Source organism: Homalodisca vitripennis, chromosome 2, assembly GCF_021130785.1.
Source record: "Homalodisca vitripennis isolate AUS2020 chromosome 2, UT_GWSS_2.1, whole genome shotgun sequence".
NCBI lineage: Eukaryota > Metazoa > Arthropoda > Insecta > Hemiptera > Cicadellidae > Homalodisca > Homalodisca vitripennis.
In genome coordinates this window covers 42,641,628-42,660,367 of record NC_060208.1, presented here as the reverse complement: position 1 = coordinate 42,660,367, position 18,740 = coordinate 42,641,628, and the positions used below count along the sequence as shown (strand labels likewise).

The window sequence follows — 18,740 nt, the reverse complement described above, 5'->3', positions numbered from 1 at the left end:
GTAACTCTATTGTGGCTGGTCGATATGACTGTGGGACTTGGGAGAGGCGGAAGACCCTATAGGATAGTCTGGATTAGTAAACAAATTTTTTTAAATTTATAATTCGTTTTGTAAAACAAAAAAGTGTATAGCTAACATAATATAAATAAACTTTTAACACTTTTTAACTTTTTATTTTTATTACACTATGTACATTTCGGAATCATTGATTCCATCTTCAGGTACGAATGAGGTTAATGTTAATTATAAAATAAATAATTAAAATCAATTTGTCATGTGTTTTTTACTACCTTGGTGGCTAAATTTGTTGTATTTAATTTTATGTGAGATCATTGTATATTGTTTAAGAGTCTATCGAATAATAAATATTTTGTTAGAAAGTCTTTGTCATTTAATAATATATTATGATTAATTTTGGCACTTTTGTAAATTTCAAAATGTTCTAAAGTGGATAATAAGCAACTTTTTTTGCTTGTGTGTAAAATTTCAAGATTGTTTTCGATGTTAGTGTATGTATGGCCGGTGTTATTTAAATGGTCTGCATATTTTGAATTTGATGATGTTTTCAATGCTTTTATGTGTTCATTAAATCTAATTTTGAATGATCGGCCGGTTTGTCCAATATAGTGGGATTGAAAATCGTTGCAATTTAATTTGTATACTCCACTATTGTTGAATTTTAAATTTTGATTTTGGTTTGTTGAATTGCTTTTGTTTTTGATTAAAAGTCCAAGGTTGTTCGATGTTTTAAATGCCAATTGATATCCTTGTTTATAAAATGATTTATTAATTTTTTGACAATGTTTACCAAGGTAGTCTGATTGAATGTATTTGATATCTCTTTCTTCTTATTTTCTTTCTTTTTGTAGTTCTTCAGTAATATATCAATCATGCTTGGTTTATATCCATTATTCTGGGCTATGTATTTAATAATGTTTAATTCTTTATAAAAATCTTCAGTTGTCATTGGAATTTTGTGTAATCTGTCGATCGTTGATTTGAATACAGCCATTTTTTGGTGATATGGGTGATTCGATGAGGAAGGAATAACTAAATCTGTGTATGTCGGTTTTCTGTAAATTTTGAAATTGTGTTTTTTGTTGATCTTGGTTATAGTCAAATCAAGGTAGTTTATTGCATCACTTTCTTCAATTTCACTGGTAAAATTTAGATTATGATGGATTTGGTTTAAATAGTTTTTGAATATGTCTATTTGTCTTTCATTTCCTTTGAATAGACATATTATGTCATCAACGTATCTGTAATAATAAATTATTTGTGTTAGATGTTTGTTTTTATCGCTTAGTATGAATTTGTCTTCTATGTTGTCAAGGAATATATCAGCCAATAATCCGGATAGTGGTGATCCCATTGGTAATCCTTCATGTTGTATGTAGTAATTGTTGTTAAATGTAAAGTAATTTTGTCTTAGAGAAAGTCACAAAGAAAACTACCCAATAAGACCATTAGTAAATTATCAAAATGCTCCTTCTTATAATTTAGCAAAATACTTGGACAGCAAAATTAAAGAACGGAGTCCTTACTTTTTGCGATATAATTATTTTGTATTTTACCCTTTCTGTCACATACATGTTTAAATAAGCAAACTAAAATAGAGTCGGAAGGTTAAACAAGTATAAGTGACAATAGCCTGATTTAATTCTAATAAATATTGAATTACAAAAAGTACTTTATCCGCAAGGACTATATAAGAGATAATAGTATATAGCCCTGGCCAGAGAAGGAAAAAACATCAGCCGCATAAGTTTGATTTTAGGATTTTAGGATTTATGCATGAACATTTTTTGTAAATAATTAATTGTTTTGCTTAATCACGTTCAGGATATTTAGCATAAATGAAGTATTGTGAGTTCAGTGAAAATTTCATCTCTACACTTTATCGTAGCCTGGAGCTCAGATAGTTTAATGTCTTCTGCATTTGAGTATTCTTCATGAATAGGCTAAGTTTGATAACGGAAGAGTTTAAATAAAATATTTGCTGTCATCAATAGAGTGGATTAATGAAATTTGTTTAAACCACTAAATAACCTTAGATTACTTGAATTATACTGAAAACTACCACATATAGAAGCTATTTTTGAGGGAGGGGGTGGAGTAAAATTGAGTCCATAGTTGGAGTACATGTAATGTGTATTAACCTACTTACTATAACTTACTATAACATTATTACTATTACTACTATTACTATAACATCGGTATAGCGGATTGAGCACCGCACTGTCCACTCTAGAATCGTAATGGAATTTGACTGAGGGCAGGTTTTATTTGCTTATTTGTTTAGCGATAAGGAGGTTTGGGAATTCCGGTAGCCGGCGTTGTCAGATTTCCTGAAGACAGGGTTGCCATTCGTCGTTGCTGAGGGGAAAATAAATTGGGATTTTTAGAGACTCAAATATGCTTTTAATTTTAACTATTTCTATTAAGTTTTATTCAAAAAAATGTACTGTTTCTATCAATCAATTTACCACACATACCAAGATATCTAAGCTAGTGCCTGCCCTAAACCGCCGAATTTGAGTTTATAGTTTAGTAAATTAAAAGAAAGTTGAAATTTGAATCAATGTATTATACATTCTTTTTCAAATGGACCTCACCGACAAGTTTTGTTGAACTTGGTGAGGCCAAGGCTATGTAAAACGACTGTTTAATAAATAAAATAAATAAATAGAGAGAGATTAAGTATATCCACTTCTACCCTGGTGTAATATCATCGATTAAACAGAACCTTCGCATTGGTTTTGTTTGGGATAAAACTAAGGTTTGTTCAAAAGGGCGTATTTTACTAATATGACGCACTATGAAAGAAACTCTTTAGCATTACTCTTTAATCATTATTAAAGAACATAAACTCCACATAATTATACCACAGTATTGCTTTTGACACCAAAGCAGAAGTCAATTCCGATGCTCTATCTTTAGTCTTCCAATTTCCCGTTAAAGGAATCCCACTAATTGTCTAATTGATTAGCTTGTTGATTTCAAGCATGTAACGCGTGCAATTGTTACGCTAATTATTTCCATGTATAGGATATGGATATAATGGGCTACATTCGTGATCAATACTTAAAATAAGTATATAAGTTGAGAAATAATTTTGTTTTAGTCTAAAAATTCTGAAACCATCGTCAATATTGCTTTTTACTGTAAATATGGTTGTGAATGATACAATATATACTTAAGGGAAAATGTATTATTTATATTTACATTAAATATGTAAATAAGTAGTTTTTACCAGACAATATTTACACTTTTGTAACAAAAAATTTATTCATTGTATACAGTATAATAACACTGTGAGTTTATTGGCTGAGCGTTAAAAAAGCCTATAACTTAAGAGGTTGGAAAAAATCATTCCGGTGGGTCTATCTGTATCCGCATGATATGCAGTAAACGAACTGACATGTAAAGTTGAAATTTAGTATGAAGCTTCATTTTAATATAAGAAAGAATGAGTTCGGTAATAGTTCATGTAACACCATGGAATTTGGCTGAGCGAACATTTGTACGCGGGTAACTGTAATTTTAAAGAATGAAATTGCAGAATAAAAAAAATTTAAAGAACTGAGAATACAAAATGTGAAGTTTTCACACGTGACAGCAATACATGTAGTCTAAGTATCAGAATAAAATGAACTATAAATTTAAAGTTTAGCATACGACCTCATCAAAGCTTGTTACGCAGCCCTGGTGTGGCGGACTCCTACCTTGTAAATATACATTTTGTGTTCTTAAATACATATTTATTCTATAGGACATATTAAATTTCCTTGTTATAATTTTAAATATAGCTTCAGCTAAGCATTGTTGGAGTAAAAAATATAAATGTTAAACTGAAAATGTCATTTACAAAAATAATAAACAATAATGCAGTTAATATCTGACTTTAAAAATAAAATAAAATAATCCAAATATCTGTGAAATTTACTTTAATTAATTATTAAATTCCATGAGTATAAGAACCCAAGTTCAAGAACTCAATTGATTCTAAAACTTGTATACGTTTACATTACCATATTATTGTAAACAAATACAGACCTAAGATGTGCGATTCCACACCATTAAAAAACCTATGTTTTACTATAATAAAATTAGAGTAAAGTAAAACAATAATATAATATAATTAAAATAAGACTGATAAATTTATTAATCAACTCGACACGAATAATATTTCTATGTCTTTCAACATATTTATGCTTGTAGGATTTCATACATCCTCGTATAGTAAAATATAATCAAAATATAGTCACAGTATCATTCAGAGAAACCCTCATGCTAATATCTTTGGGGTTTCCAATAACCTTTATAAACAAACAGAAAATGAAAGCCTCCTGCCACTCTATCAATCTTCAATATTTACACAATTCTAAAGACTTATGAAACATTAATATTTATTTTAGTTCTTGGGTGAGAAAAATTGAATTTGTTAACTGACACACATTACCTGTTGTTTCTCTTAGCAATACATTTACCCCATCCTCTACTTAGTTCACATAATTATAGCCACCTACACCTCAGTTCACTCCGGGCCAGGCAGTAATCAGATTGTTTCTCAGCTTATCCGCTTTGTGTTCACACGTGGGTGTGCAGTTTCTTTCGAAGAATTTTCTAGTTATAAAATTATACTAGATAAAAATGGAAATCTAAAAAAATAAAAAAAGTTGAAAATAAGCTTATTGCAGTACTGTAAGCATTAATCTTGAGAAACAAGAGGAAATATAATTGATGTATTAATTCTATTTCATCTTGTGTGAACAAGATTGTCTTTAAAAATAATTGTATAGATAATATTGTTTGTTCGTATAGCCCAAGACATTCTACAACTATTCAGTTTTATATACAATGTATGAGTACGCCACAACCACGTATTGCCTACTCGCTGGGGTTTCATGCATAATTTAAAGTCCATTGATCATTTAAGCAGAAAATGCGTTACTATATTATGTTTACATGAGTTTTTCTAATTTTGGAATAACCTCCTGAAGCCGCCTATATGTGGACCTTGCATATTTATATAAATATGTTATGTACGATACAGTACTAGAAATACATTTTATTTCGTATAAGAGATCACAGTAAGTCGAGCAAAAATACATTAGACTTTTAGTAGATAATTTTACGAAGTTCTTCAATTTTTAAAATTACGGGTGCTCGTAAGCAAAGCTTCAATCTGCTTCCATATTGAAGCTTGGCTTAACGGTATGTGGAATTGCTATACTGTTCCAAAGTTCATTATACATTTCCTCATCAGTGTGATATGATTTTATATGTAATTGATTTTAAATAACTTGTGTAGGATAGTGTGAATTATTAGGTAGTATAAGTTGCACGGTGATTTAATTGAACTATTATTAATTTATTGTTGGATTGAGAAATTATATTTTGTCTAGAAAATTACCTGTTATAAGCATCCTGTAATAAAATATGCCTGGATAGACTAAGGTAATGAATAATTAAGTGTAAGATTTAGTATTGTTTAGCACTTAGATTTTTTACATAGCTTACGTTAACCGAAAAACTGTTTGTTTGAAAAGCAGATAATATTAACCAAAGAAATATCCGTATATTAGGCTACGTATTATTATAATTTCGTTAAAAATTATTAGAAGCTAAAGCTACGTTTTTACATTACTATGGTAATGGCAACAGTAACGTTGCTCCGTTACGGTAATGTAAAGTCCAATATCCGACTGGAGTGTTAATCACGAAAAGTGTAGCAATAGCTGCACTCCTGAGACTTCGACAGGATACATTCTACACCTGCAAGCCAACCATCTGGGACTACGAATATGTGTTCCTTTCAATTTCTGTTTAATGATTTATAAATACCCTTTTAGGTATTATTTCTTAAATTAGAGAAAATAATTTTCTCTCTGTGTTTTTAAAAACAAGTAGTTTGCATAAGAAATGTATTGAAAGAATTACATAAATTGGATTGTTGACGGGTGCGATACGCAGTGTTTGGATGAGTGAAAAAGTTCTCAATCAAAGTTTCTCATTCCAGACAAAAAAAAAGAACATTTTTATCAATTTTAAGATACATGCTGAGCAATATACTGTGCCTGGTATATATATATATATATATATATATATATATATATATATGTTATATATATATATATGTATATGTATATGTATATATATATGTATATATGGTATAAAACGGAGTCTAATAGTTTTGGTAATTTTTATAATACCATTATAACACGTTTCGCAGAGTTAAATGTTTAAAACTATAACACAAATAATGTTCTTTTAAGTTTAAAAGACCTGGATTCAAAATGTCAACGAAAGTCGCTTCGTCAGTATTATTTTATTAATCCGTACATATAAGCACATATAGAAGAAATTCATAAAAGCATATACATTTTAGGACCACATCCCACCAAAAGTGTCCACGTTCGTTCGAGAAACGGGCTCGTCGTAAAAAGATTTATCTGGACAATGCGATCAAAATACACTGTAATGGTCTGGCACCAATGTTTTGTTATCAATCTTATCTATAATTATTTCCACGCATGGCCTAAAATCTACTATCTACACCATACTTGATAATGAAACAGTGGATATAATGTTTTGTTCCTTGTTATTGTATAACTTTCAAACTTAAAAATTATAGTGTTGTTACTCCATACGGAATTATGTTTTACCTTTACGGTGATTGCTAATTAAAGAATTGTTTTAGAGAGAAATTTTTGCAGTACAGTAAACGTCAACTGACACATGTATATTAAGAAATAAAAAATAGATTTCAATCGAATTTTTACACAAAAAAGAGCCTATTCACAGCAAAGTGCAACTTTGAAGGAAGTATAGTAACTGGGTACTAAATAAATTCAACAAAGAATCGCGATTGAATCAGGTGAGTATACTCATGGTAGTGAGACTCCAAGCAGGTAGTAGATTATAGGTAAAGAGCTCAGCATTACAATGCGTCAGAGTGTGTAAACATACTCTGAAGAGCTGTTTGATACAGCTTAATCGTTACGAGATAAAAAGAACTTTTCTGTTTTTAATTGGAAATTTTACTGTAACCTCACAGCACAGTCCTCTGTGCACTCAAGCCTGTATGTTCGAAACGTGAGTAAGTGTTTATTTATAATAATAGCCACCAACTGAAAGAGATAAAACTTTTCTAAGTTATGAAAAGTAACTTGAAGGAAAGTCTATATGTTACCAAAAATATTTAATTAATGTCTTTAAAGAGCCTTTACGGAACTTATTTGACTACACTTTACATACTTGTCTTATATGTGCAGTACATTTTTATTTTATATATGCGGTGTGTCCACAAAGTCGTGTCACAAACTGCATTGCTTATAACTCCTCTATTCGTGGATCTTTGAAACGTTTGTAAATCAAAGCAGCTGTTTATAAAGATTTGCTTTTCATTAGTAGAGTGTATTTTGTGGCTAGCAAAGTTTAATTCAGTGATTTCAGTACAGCTTGAGTATTGTAAAGTGTATCGTGAAGGTTCCTTTGACAGACACAATTTATCGATGGAATAAAAAGGTTAATGAAACAGGTAGCTTATTGGACAAAACGCAGAAAAGTAGGCGAAAAAGGAGATTAAACAACCGAGAACAATTAAAACACATTTTTAATAAGTACAAAAGGTCACTGTGGACATATAATCGTGAGTTAAATGTATCAAAGTCTAACGTTAAAAAGGTTTTGAAGAAAAGAGTTCAATTTGAAGAAACATCAACTACTGTATGTTTTGAAGCCTGATGACAAATTAAAGAAGTATGACTGTGCTGTTGTTATTCTGTATGAAAATCTACAGTATACACATTTCATAAACCAATTGTTTTTAGTGATGAGGCATTTATTTTCACTTTTCTGGAAACGTACACCGTCACAACGTTTGTACATCGAACACAACGCAACGAATCAAAGCTGCGATTTAATAAGTGAAACCAGAAGCCCTGGTCAAAGTATAGGAGGAGATCAACGTTCGCTTGGAGGTCTGCAGGGATATTCATGATGTTCATATCGAGCTCAGATACAGTGACAAAAAACTATTTTAAGTACTCTTTAATTCTACGTTAATCTTATTGTTGTGCTGTACTTAAAAGGAAATTTAATACTTTGCCTTGATTTTGTGGACATACTGTATTTTAAGTTGTAAGAAATTGAAATGAATATTCACGATGTTTGTGAAATAACAGTACACAATGTTATTTTGTTATGTAAATATATTTTGTTACGTACTTCAGTCACTATATAAAACAGGTTAGGACGACACCAGACTACGTTTTAGTATGAAGCTTTGCTGTAGGTTCATGTAAAATAAAAAAATGTTATGGATGAATTCATGCACCAGATATTCCCTTTTCTAATACACTTTGCTGACGCTCTCCTATATCCCACGAACGGATATGGACTATAATTGAACTTGATTTTGCCTTTCGAAATATGAAGGCTTATGCTAAATTTAACGGTAATAAGTCATCGAGATATCTTGTGAAAAACAGAAAGACAAGCAGACAGACAGAAGGACAAAAAGTAAAAAATACCAATTGTCTATAGCTGAATCTGTTCTCGAGATAACCTGTGGAAGGGTAGGCTTTACTCATGCTCAACCAACTCCCTTGGATGCACCATGATAGGATTTGCATACTAAAAATTAACCACCATGCAACATTAAAAGTCTATGCCTTCAATAATTCTTCATAAATCGAGCGGATAGATAATTAGATTGAATACATATCTTTTCAGGCACCAGGGTAATAGGCGCTAACGCACAGCAAATTAAAATAGTCATATAATATGCAAAATTAGTACCCTGCTCATCCTGAACGCAGTATTTCTTAATGCAAAAATGCAATACAAAAGTCTAAAGTTTATAATAATGTGTAGAAAAAAGGGCATAAACACAAAATATACAAGAGTAAGAAATCTGATTATCTCAGAATTGGTTAGTTATATCAATATGATCGATTAAACGAGAAGAAAAAAACATTAGAATTGATGTAAAAATTGGGTAGAATTAAATACGTTACTATAAGTTACATACTTGTTTTATAACTACAGAATACTGTTGGTTATATAATGTGATGCTTATTTTGTAACAATACTGTTATATGGAGGATAATAATTGCTTTAGAGGATCTATGAAAATATTTGCGTCTGAACTTTTTACAGTGATTCCAAAGAAAAGCTTTCACTATGACAAGGAATGGGACAAGTTTTAGAAACGATTTCTATTCATAAAAATTGGATACCGTACTTGAATTAAAGCACGGGTCCTGGTGAAATTCCGGAGGTATTGTATTCAAATTCCCGTAAAGATGAGAGGAGAAAATACACCGTGACGTAAAATACTCAACGCAAAATACAATTATAAATCTCTCGGGAGGATGGATGGTGGAGAGAAGCGTCACTAACCAGCCTTCTCCCCTCCTCCACTCTCCACTCTGAACTCCTCCTGCTTGTTAAGTTGTTACGTTATTCTGTTGACATGGGCTTCAGAGCAAACCTGAATACCTTCTGATTACCTTCACCTTGTTATTAAATATTTCAGTAATTGGACGTTTTAAAAAAACTCTGTCTTTAATTCTTACTATCGTAACAGAAAGCAAGATTGAGTTAGAATTTATTTTTCTTATACGGTCGCTTTTAAAGAAAAGTTTGGTAAGAGCGCTTTAAAATACCATTTCTGAAACTTAGAAAATTAAATTCTGTTTATTTCAAGAGGTGGTACGATTTTTAAACAAAGTTTGGGACATCTTATAATAAGGCTCGAAGAAAAACTGTTGCAGGTAAGGATTCGAACCTTTTCAGTATGCACATGATATAAACCTTGAGGAAGTAGCATGTTCCTTTATGTGCGAAAAAGATTACTCAGTACAACAATTATTATAAACAAGTAATTTTAATTATCCGTATTGTATTAAGAAATATAACTTCTTAATGAAATTTGAAACAAAATCATATTTACATAACGCATTTGGACACTGAAAACACTTTTTTAATTAATTTAAAAAGCATTTTTATCTTCCACCATTTTTATTTTGACCTTATCACAATATTGCCTAAATTTTATGATATACGAAAAGAAAATCTGTTTAATTTTCATATATTCAGGAAAGTTATCTTTAAGAGCTATAAAATATTAAAATATTTCCCCACTGTCAGTGTTTATAGTCAGGATTCTGACACTTTACTTTCAGTTACTTTGAACATTACGACTTCACATGTTATTGCACAATCTGTGTCAATAAAAATAATTGTCTTTTTCCAAAGACTTTTTCCATGAACCAAAAAGTAAGATAGAAATAGTTGAAAGCCCAAGTGACCGACTGATAGCAGACTGATCGTGATGAAGTAATCAATCAATGAGACAACAATGAACCAGACAAGCTTCGGACTCACCAGCTGATAATTAACAACACATTAACAACAGTCCCGTTGTAAATCATCTCAATTGGTGAATTGATGACGTCATCACGGACGTGACGATTATTGATCGTTGTCGGAACAAACGAAAGTGGGTCCAACATGATCGGGACTAGTAACAGTTTGATGGTCAGGTGAATGTTTAACCTCCATACACTATACAATGTTGATAACCATTTTTGAATATATTTTAGTAATACATTTTTTTTATGATAGTGCATAGTTTTGAATAAAATGTTTCATATTATAATCCAAACATCTGAAGCATATTGGCCGTTGTCAGAACAAACGAAAATAGGTTCCACATGATCGGTGTACCTTATAATTTGGAGGTAGCTTTTAGTGATACGTTTTTGCGATAATGTCCAGTTATGAAGTATAATTATACGTTTGCACAAGCCGGGAGCAACAAACACGACACAGTTCATAGGCGTCAGCTGTTTGTTGATCCCGGCTTGTGTAAGCGTATCTTTAAAGTGGTCGTGCTCGCTATGCGTGGACGGATATCGTTGAGGAATTTACCGACGTAATTATTATAAAAATTTCAAAATATTTGGTATCTTATAAGTTGCTTATAACAATTTTTTTATTTCACTTCAAACATTTCAACAGACGCCATTTTATTAATATTACAGCAAATCATACAATTATTATTTTAAATATTCACATAACTTTTCATAACCTATCTGCAAAGTTTGGTATATGTAGCTTTACTAGTTCTAGAGATATTAGTTTTTTTTAATAAAAGAATAGAAAATGGATGCTAGCGGCAAAACGTCACATTTCCCAACCTAAGTTTATAGGAAATAATTTGTTTGGAATCATGAGTAATATCAGGAACAGCAGTGTTTGTGACACTCTTTTGTGAAAATCCTGTATACTATCTGATTTTTCCTATATTATGGCTATATACAGGGTGTTCACAAAAAGGTGTCACAAACTTCTCAGAATGATAGTAATCACGATTCCAAACAAAATATCGTATAATCATAAGTAGGGAAATATGCCGTTAAGCCGCTAGCCGGTATTATCTGTAGCTTTACTAGTTCTAGAGAAAACGATTTCTTATGAAAATACTAAATGGTGGGAAAAATAAGATAGTTTAAAAAGTATATGCGTTATCAACATTATACTAATATAACATTTTTATAGAATTTTAAGTACTCGGTAGAATCAGCGTTATACAATAATCTCAGTGCAGTCATGGATGAGAAAATTTGGAGTTTTATATATATATATATATATAAAACCCTATACTTAGGCAGTACTTAAATCATCCATTTCTTGAATTTATCTCTTGTTTAAAAAATATAAACATTGCTTATGGCTTACATTAACTTAGTTTATTCGTCACAAAGATAATTAAAATTAAAATTAGTTTCAAATAAGAACTATACATAATTTATATGGAATCAACAAGTACATGAAATAAAATAAATGGTTTTTTTTATTGTAGTAGCAATATTTAGACGATTAAAAATACTGAAGCTCATAATATGGTTAAATTTTGTTATTCGCATATACATAATAAACAGAATAATACAATCAATATAATTATGGCATCGTAATATCTCGTAGGTGCTAGCCTAACAGAAAGGAAGTTGGAGCCTCGGATATCGTAGAAGGTGCTCGCTAGAACGGCAGAGCGCCTCGGAACGATACGCTGTTTCTGACCGTCAAACTTACTCAGCCACATGTTCTGACGTGTTTGCTTAGTGCATGTTCCCGTCACTATTTCGTACTGTTTAAACTTTGTTTGCATCTTTTGCTATTGGCAACTTTCATAGTCTGTTCATTAACTATGAAATTTAATTACTTGAAATAGTTGAATATCGTTTCTGTTCCAGGCAGCAGGATAGCTTTAAGGAGTTGTAATCAATTTTGGGACCTCAAACTAGTTTCTATACAGTTATTTAAGATAAATTCCCTGAATACACCATTATTAGTAAATTTTGTTATCAAAACATGAAATGTCATGGGCTCATGCTTTCAAAGAAAGAAATTTAGGCAATTTTGTAATCATGCCAACTAAAACCAGCTTACAATAATAATAAAGAATTTGTACATAAGGTATATGAGATATAACTACAGGAAGTTAAATTTGTTATTTGTTTATGATTTTTATTAAAAATTTCTTTAAATTACAAACAAATAATTAAAACTATGTGCTTTTACATACTTTTTCTTAACGAATGAAATTTTAGAAATAAAAAGACCTTAATTTTTATCGAGCTCACATAATTTAAACATTTTTATCTTTAGCGGTTTTTATCATCCCTCATTTAAGGCTCATGGACCTATGATTTATTATAAAAAATAAATCGTTAAAACCACCTTAAAATACAATAGCATCAGATTTTTTTTAGTTTCAAGGTCAAGTTGAGCTAGACGAGCTTTCGAGTAAACTTGAATTTGCGTGTATCTTATTAGTCTATATTTTCTTTTCAAGGCCTCTGAGGCACATTTTAGAGTACTACATTGACAGTAAAATAATTTTAGTTAGTTTCCACATCATTCGGTTAAGGCACTTGTTGACACGTTTATCTTCCCTACAGATCTTCTTGGCAGTTCTTATTTACTTTGCATATATAAATGCCATGAATGTTCTTCTCAACAACCTTGGTAATCAAAAAGAAATTCATATTTAAACATTTCATAAATAATTATAAAAATAATGATTGAACACTTTGAATTAAATCGGTTTTTTCTTACGTAGAATTAATTAAAATAAACACATCATTGAAATAACTATTTACAAATATTATATTATTGAGTACAAACTCAAGTTTGTTATGTAGAACGGTTTATTTATGTAAGGAAATGACTTACAATCGTTTACATTTAGAAAATAACGCTTACGAAGCTGTCTAAAAGTGTAGGTTATTCAAGCGTCACCTGCGTAGCAAGGAATGTCTCGAGTGCGTAGCCATTTCTCAGCCAAGACCCCTGAGCTTGACAGCTATTACATCATCTACTGTCAGCTAAACTAGAAGACTCAATGGATTTCTCATTCAAGCTTTCTTCTCGCTCCAGTAATGTTTTAAAATCTCTTACTTTCTTTTCCTTACAATCTGAACTCTATTCTTGAAAATTTGAAAACGAAGAATATATCTTAATATTAATTGCCATGAAAATGTAGGGGAAGTTTTGTATTTTAAGTTGTATTTAAAAAGTGGGTTTTTAAATACATATGGTATATATATATATATATATATATATATATATATATATATATATATATATATACATATATATATGTAAAACGAACTTTTTAAATACAACTTAAAATACAAAACTTCCCCTACATTTTCATCGTATCAAAATCGTATGTTCAGTATTAACACGCTAATTGGGTTGATAAACAGTGGATATACTTGTATAAATGAATCAATAAGGCATCTTTATTTATAACAGTGAAAACTGCATAATAGGATGATAACGCATGTTAATACCACATAGTCTGACTACACAATTAAAGAAATAAAATATATTATTACTCTTTCAAATACCAAAAACAAAATGAAGTAGCTTTGAACTAGAGGAAATTTAAATTTTTTGCTAAAATATTTAATTTTTGTCTCAGATCTTACTTAAGGAGGAAGGACAATAAATAGTTTAATCTTATAAGTTTCGGAAGAATTTTGGGTGCGGTGCGAGTATATTAATAGCATTCCAATTTCTAAATTTTCACTCATGAGTGAACCCGTACAGATATAATGCAAGGAAATATAAGTATGTTAATATACCATCGCAATGAGTTGAAAAACTTCTAGTCTTTTTAAAAACAGCCCTAAACTTAAATTTAAAACGTTTTATAGTATTTTTATATCCCCAGATGCGAGCAACATAAGCAAGAAAGCGATATATTAAAAGAAAAATAAGTAAGGACATAATTGAATCGCTCATTCTTATTAAATATATTATAAACGTTGCACCAGTAAAGTGTCTAGAACTGATTAATTTTTAAATGTATTTGATGTCAAGATTTTAATATAAAGAGGGTTGCGAGGAAAGTTGCAATGCTATATGTTTTGAGACGACAAAAGAATCCTGTGTAACAATCGGGCACGCACGAAGAAAATCCGGATAATCCAGACAGAGAGTGAAGGATGAGCCTTTTGTATCCGAGCATGTGTGTGGGTGTGTGACTTGAACATTATCTAACTTTCATATGACCTGTCTGAAACTTAAATATTTATGCACATATTTAATTGTAAATCTCTGGGGAAGTATATTAAATCTGAAAAACTAATTATTAAACCCAGCCTCTGACTTTTCATGTACAGATTCTTTTATTCAGACCATTTAAAATCGAGATTGTATAAAACTCCAAAATGACACTTCTTTGTAATAAGGCGTTATCAATGCCAACCTTTCCAAATTTAAATACTCTGCTTGTTCTTATTGCATTGGAACATTACTGGCGTGCCCAGAATATGCCTCCACATCTTGCCGCTTGATTAAACGTCTCATCAGGAAAGAAACCCGGTACAATTACAAACAGACAAGAGTATCAATTTCCTCAACACAAGACATACAATACAACACATATCCACAACAGTTTCAATACAAAACCCCTGAAGTACGTGACATCAAACAAGACTTGACCCATCGCTAACCCTCGAATGAAGTTGTTTCCAATTATCTCTGTAAGTCAGCATAACTGAATGTAATACAACCCTCTGTCTTACTATTGGGCCAAAATATCTAAAAATCAACAAGAACCTCATCAGAGGACTTGACCTAGACAAAACAAGCAAGAGTGATTTAGATGTAAAGTTTTAATACAATACGAGAATGTGAGTTTGTACTGAAATTGCCAAAATATTAACACTGGGAACATAAACCATTGCGTAACTCATAACATTTGTGGTGTTAACTCAAGTTCGGTATTTCATGATGCCTCATTTTTTATCCTCAGGGGGAGGTGCTTTGTAACTAAAAAATATACAATTATTCAATGTTGTAAAATAAATAGCATTAAAACATTTTGAACATTGAGATTTCTGAAGAAAGGCATTTAATTTAACTCCCATATAAAAAAAGAGTGTCCAAGTTAAATTTAATAAAAGTAGTTTTTATTGTTAAATTCCAAAGGAAGCAACACTCCAGAGTATTCAATAATACATAGTCTCATATATATTCGTGATCACCTACGCTTATACTCTGCTACTAAGTTTGTTTTTGACGATGGCAGGAATTTTTCTGAAATTTAGCATTGTTCAGCGACACAAGAAATCAGCATCACAACGATTCAACATGTGTAATCTAATCTTTTCGTCAGGTGTGACTAACCTAATCCATGGCTACAATCTATAATAAACAAACCATACCAAAACATTGTGTCATGCTATGTAAACAGACGATTTGTATGTTAATTTGAGGCCCACAGTCTCTAAGACATGTTCTTAATAAAACAAACATTGAATTGGATAGCCACTGACAACTAACCTGTGGAAAATTGTAAAATTATATATTTTATTTATTGAAATTCTACTTATAAAAGACATATTTCACTACTTATATAAAATGTATTTATTAGAAAGTGTAAATAGTAATACAAAATATATTTAAATGGATATTAAGACAAAAAAACACACTAGAAGACAGAAAGAACAAAACCAAAAGTAGACTCAGTTTGATTATAATACATGGAGTAGAGAGAAAAAAGATGTATGAAAATTATCATGAATCGAAAATGTAAATCCAAAAGTATATCGTAATAATGAAAATATATTTTTTACAGTTACCACAGGATGGTAGGATTTAAATATAAAATAGCCGTTTAAAATAGCGAATTCTGTCCGGAATACCAAACTGGATAATTACCGACCAGCGGTGATCATAGTGAGCCATCCGTAGTAATGGCAGAGTGTCCTTGTTAATCAAGCTGTTATTGTGTACGTGGCGCTCACCACCACCTAGGGGGCGGGGGTGGCGGTCACCACGGGAATGATGGGGGGGGGGGGGGTGGAGGCGCGTAGGCGGCGTGGGTGCGTCGCGACGCCGTCAGTTCGAGTCAGCATCGTGTCCCGACACTGTCGCGTGGATATTGGGCTCGGTCGGTTGTGTCGTCTTGTATACGCTGCTATCATTGTCTGGTAAGTGTGCTCACTGTGTGGACTAATAGATTGATTGGTTTATTGAATAATATACCAGCATATTGTTGGGACTAGATTTAAATCGATTATGGAAACAGGATTATATATTTAACCAACGCTTGGCAAAAAAAATGTCATGCTGTTGTAATGAAATTGTAGAAAATAATTTGATTAATAAAATGTTTTAACAAACAAATATATTTTCATATGCTGAACGTTGTATATGTCGGGTTGCTTTCATGGCTGACAATCAGAATATCACTGTACACCCTAAAATGTGCGTAGAACGACTTTAAGACACAAATTGAATTTAATTTGTTGTGTGTGAATTAATTACGGTTCCCACCTAATTTAATTATGTATTTTTGTAATAAATAGACTTCCTAATATATCACCTAAAAATGTACATTGCACGATGAAAATACGATGGTTTCCTTGACTGAGCATGTACTCAGTACATTTCCAGGAAGAACCGACTAGCCTAGTAGTATTTCATCCATATTATATTTTATTTAATAATTTTGTTATTTAATGTATTGTGTATCAATTTACCAACAAAAATTACGTAGGCTACGTTATGTTAACAAAACATATTTAATTGTTTTTGTTGATTTTTATCCCAATGGTCCTAAATAAATCGTTAAATCGTTCATTGATGAAGTGACTGAGTTTAACACTGAGAGCAATCATTTGGTACTTTACAAATGTCACTAACACAAAATAAATAAATAACCATTTTTAATTCACTACAGGTTAGCTTGCTATACAAAACATGTTTATGTAATACGCACAGCATAAACATAATTTTTAAGTAAGTTTTTCTACACCGCTATATTGTTTGGCTAAAGTATCGATGTAATAGGTACAAATTAAAGGATATCGTAATACAAGGTTCCAGTTTTCTTGGTCAGTCACTATCGTACGTCGTGCATATATACTACTTTGCAGTTTAAATTACTAGTGAACGTAACAAATAAGATACCATAGTTATATTTTCACCTGACAAATATTAATTATTACAGTACTTGTATTAACTATAAATAAACTATTTGATAACGTTTTATTGTATAATTATTAATCTTGTAATAAGGCTCTCGATAAAACTATAGAGTAGTATGAACAATATAAGTGAAATATTTTGAATTGCAGCTTCTCCATTAAAATAATTTCTTAGTTTCAAGGTCACAGAATAATATTTCAAAATAAGGTTGGTCCCCATTTACTTCGTCTAAAGTTCCATTTGTTATTTTAAATTCGATAAAACTTATGAAAGAAATGCAGCGTATACTCGTATATTAACACTGTTCTACTAACTTTCTCAAAATGAATGCTTATTGCTTTCAACGGAAAGTTACGTGGGTAATTTAAAATCTGTAAACATTTTTATAATCAAAAAAGTATACTAGACTGTTTACATTGTTATAAAGTAAAATAGAAGAAAAAACATTTTGACAGTTTGGTAATAAATTACTTATTTATTAGATACAAAGGGACGTGAAATAATAATATGTGTATACAATTATACACTCTGCAGAGAGTATAAAATACTTTTTAGATAGGACTTTATGCAGAAAAGTAAAATAATGTAACATATACTTTGAAAAATTTCCTTTTATTGCAAAAGTTTCTCTTTACCTCCTTTAAGTAGCAATCTATGTCGGCATTAAGGTGACATTAGAACTACCATTACATTAAAAATTATGGTGATATAAAGTGCAGTAAAGTCGTTACTATAAACGTATTTACGGCTAAGGGGCTACATTAAGTTTTGTGATGCAAAGCATTATAAGCGCAATGGTGATGTATGTGTTGTATTTGAGATTCATTTATTGCCTCCGAAACTTAGGAAAAACTAAAGAAATTTTACTTCCATTGGTGTCACCTTAAAAAATGTTACTACTATATATTTCGTATTAGTTTCTGTCTATTTCCCATCGGTATACAACAAGCACTAAAGTAACAAGTAAACTACTACTATTAGAACTGCTACTAAATCATTAAATGCCAAACCAGTAACAAGCGCTAATGGATTGAAGCTCTGACCGAAACATAATCCCAAATATCCTGTCATTTGTTTAAGTAGTTACTGAGATTTAATAGCTACAATTGAGTTATGTAAGGTTGGTGAGGGGTGGATTTTATATTTAGATATTAAAAGTATCGGATTATAAGTGTTCACAATAATGTTTTGTTGGTAATTTATATAGCAGTGGAGTGAAA

At 30.9% G+C, this 18,740-nt stretch overlaps 1 protein-coding gene across 1 annotated transcript in view; it reads left to right on the top strand.

Annotated features, from left to right (window-relative positions):
* Nucleotides 1-16,441: 16,441 nt before the first annotated feature.
* Nucleotides 16,442-18,740, top strand: part of LOC124353846 (protein dimmed-like) — a 159,026-nt gene continuing 156,727 nt past the window's right edge. Inside the window, exon 1 of the mRNA XM_046803870.1 lies at nucleotides 16,442-16,520. The gene's annotated coding sequence lies outside the window, so the exon portion shown is untranslated. The remainder of the gene's footprint in view (nucleotides 16,521-18,740) is intronic.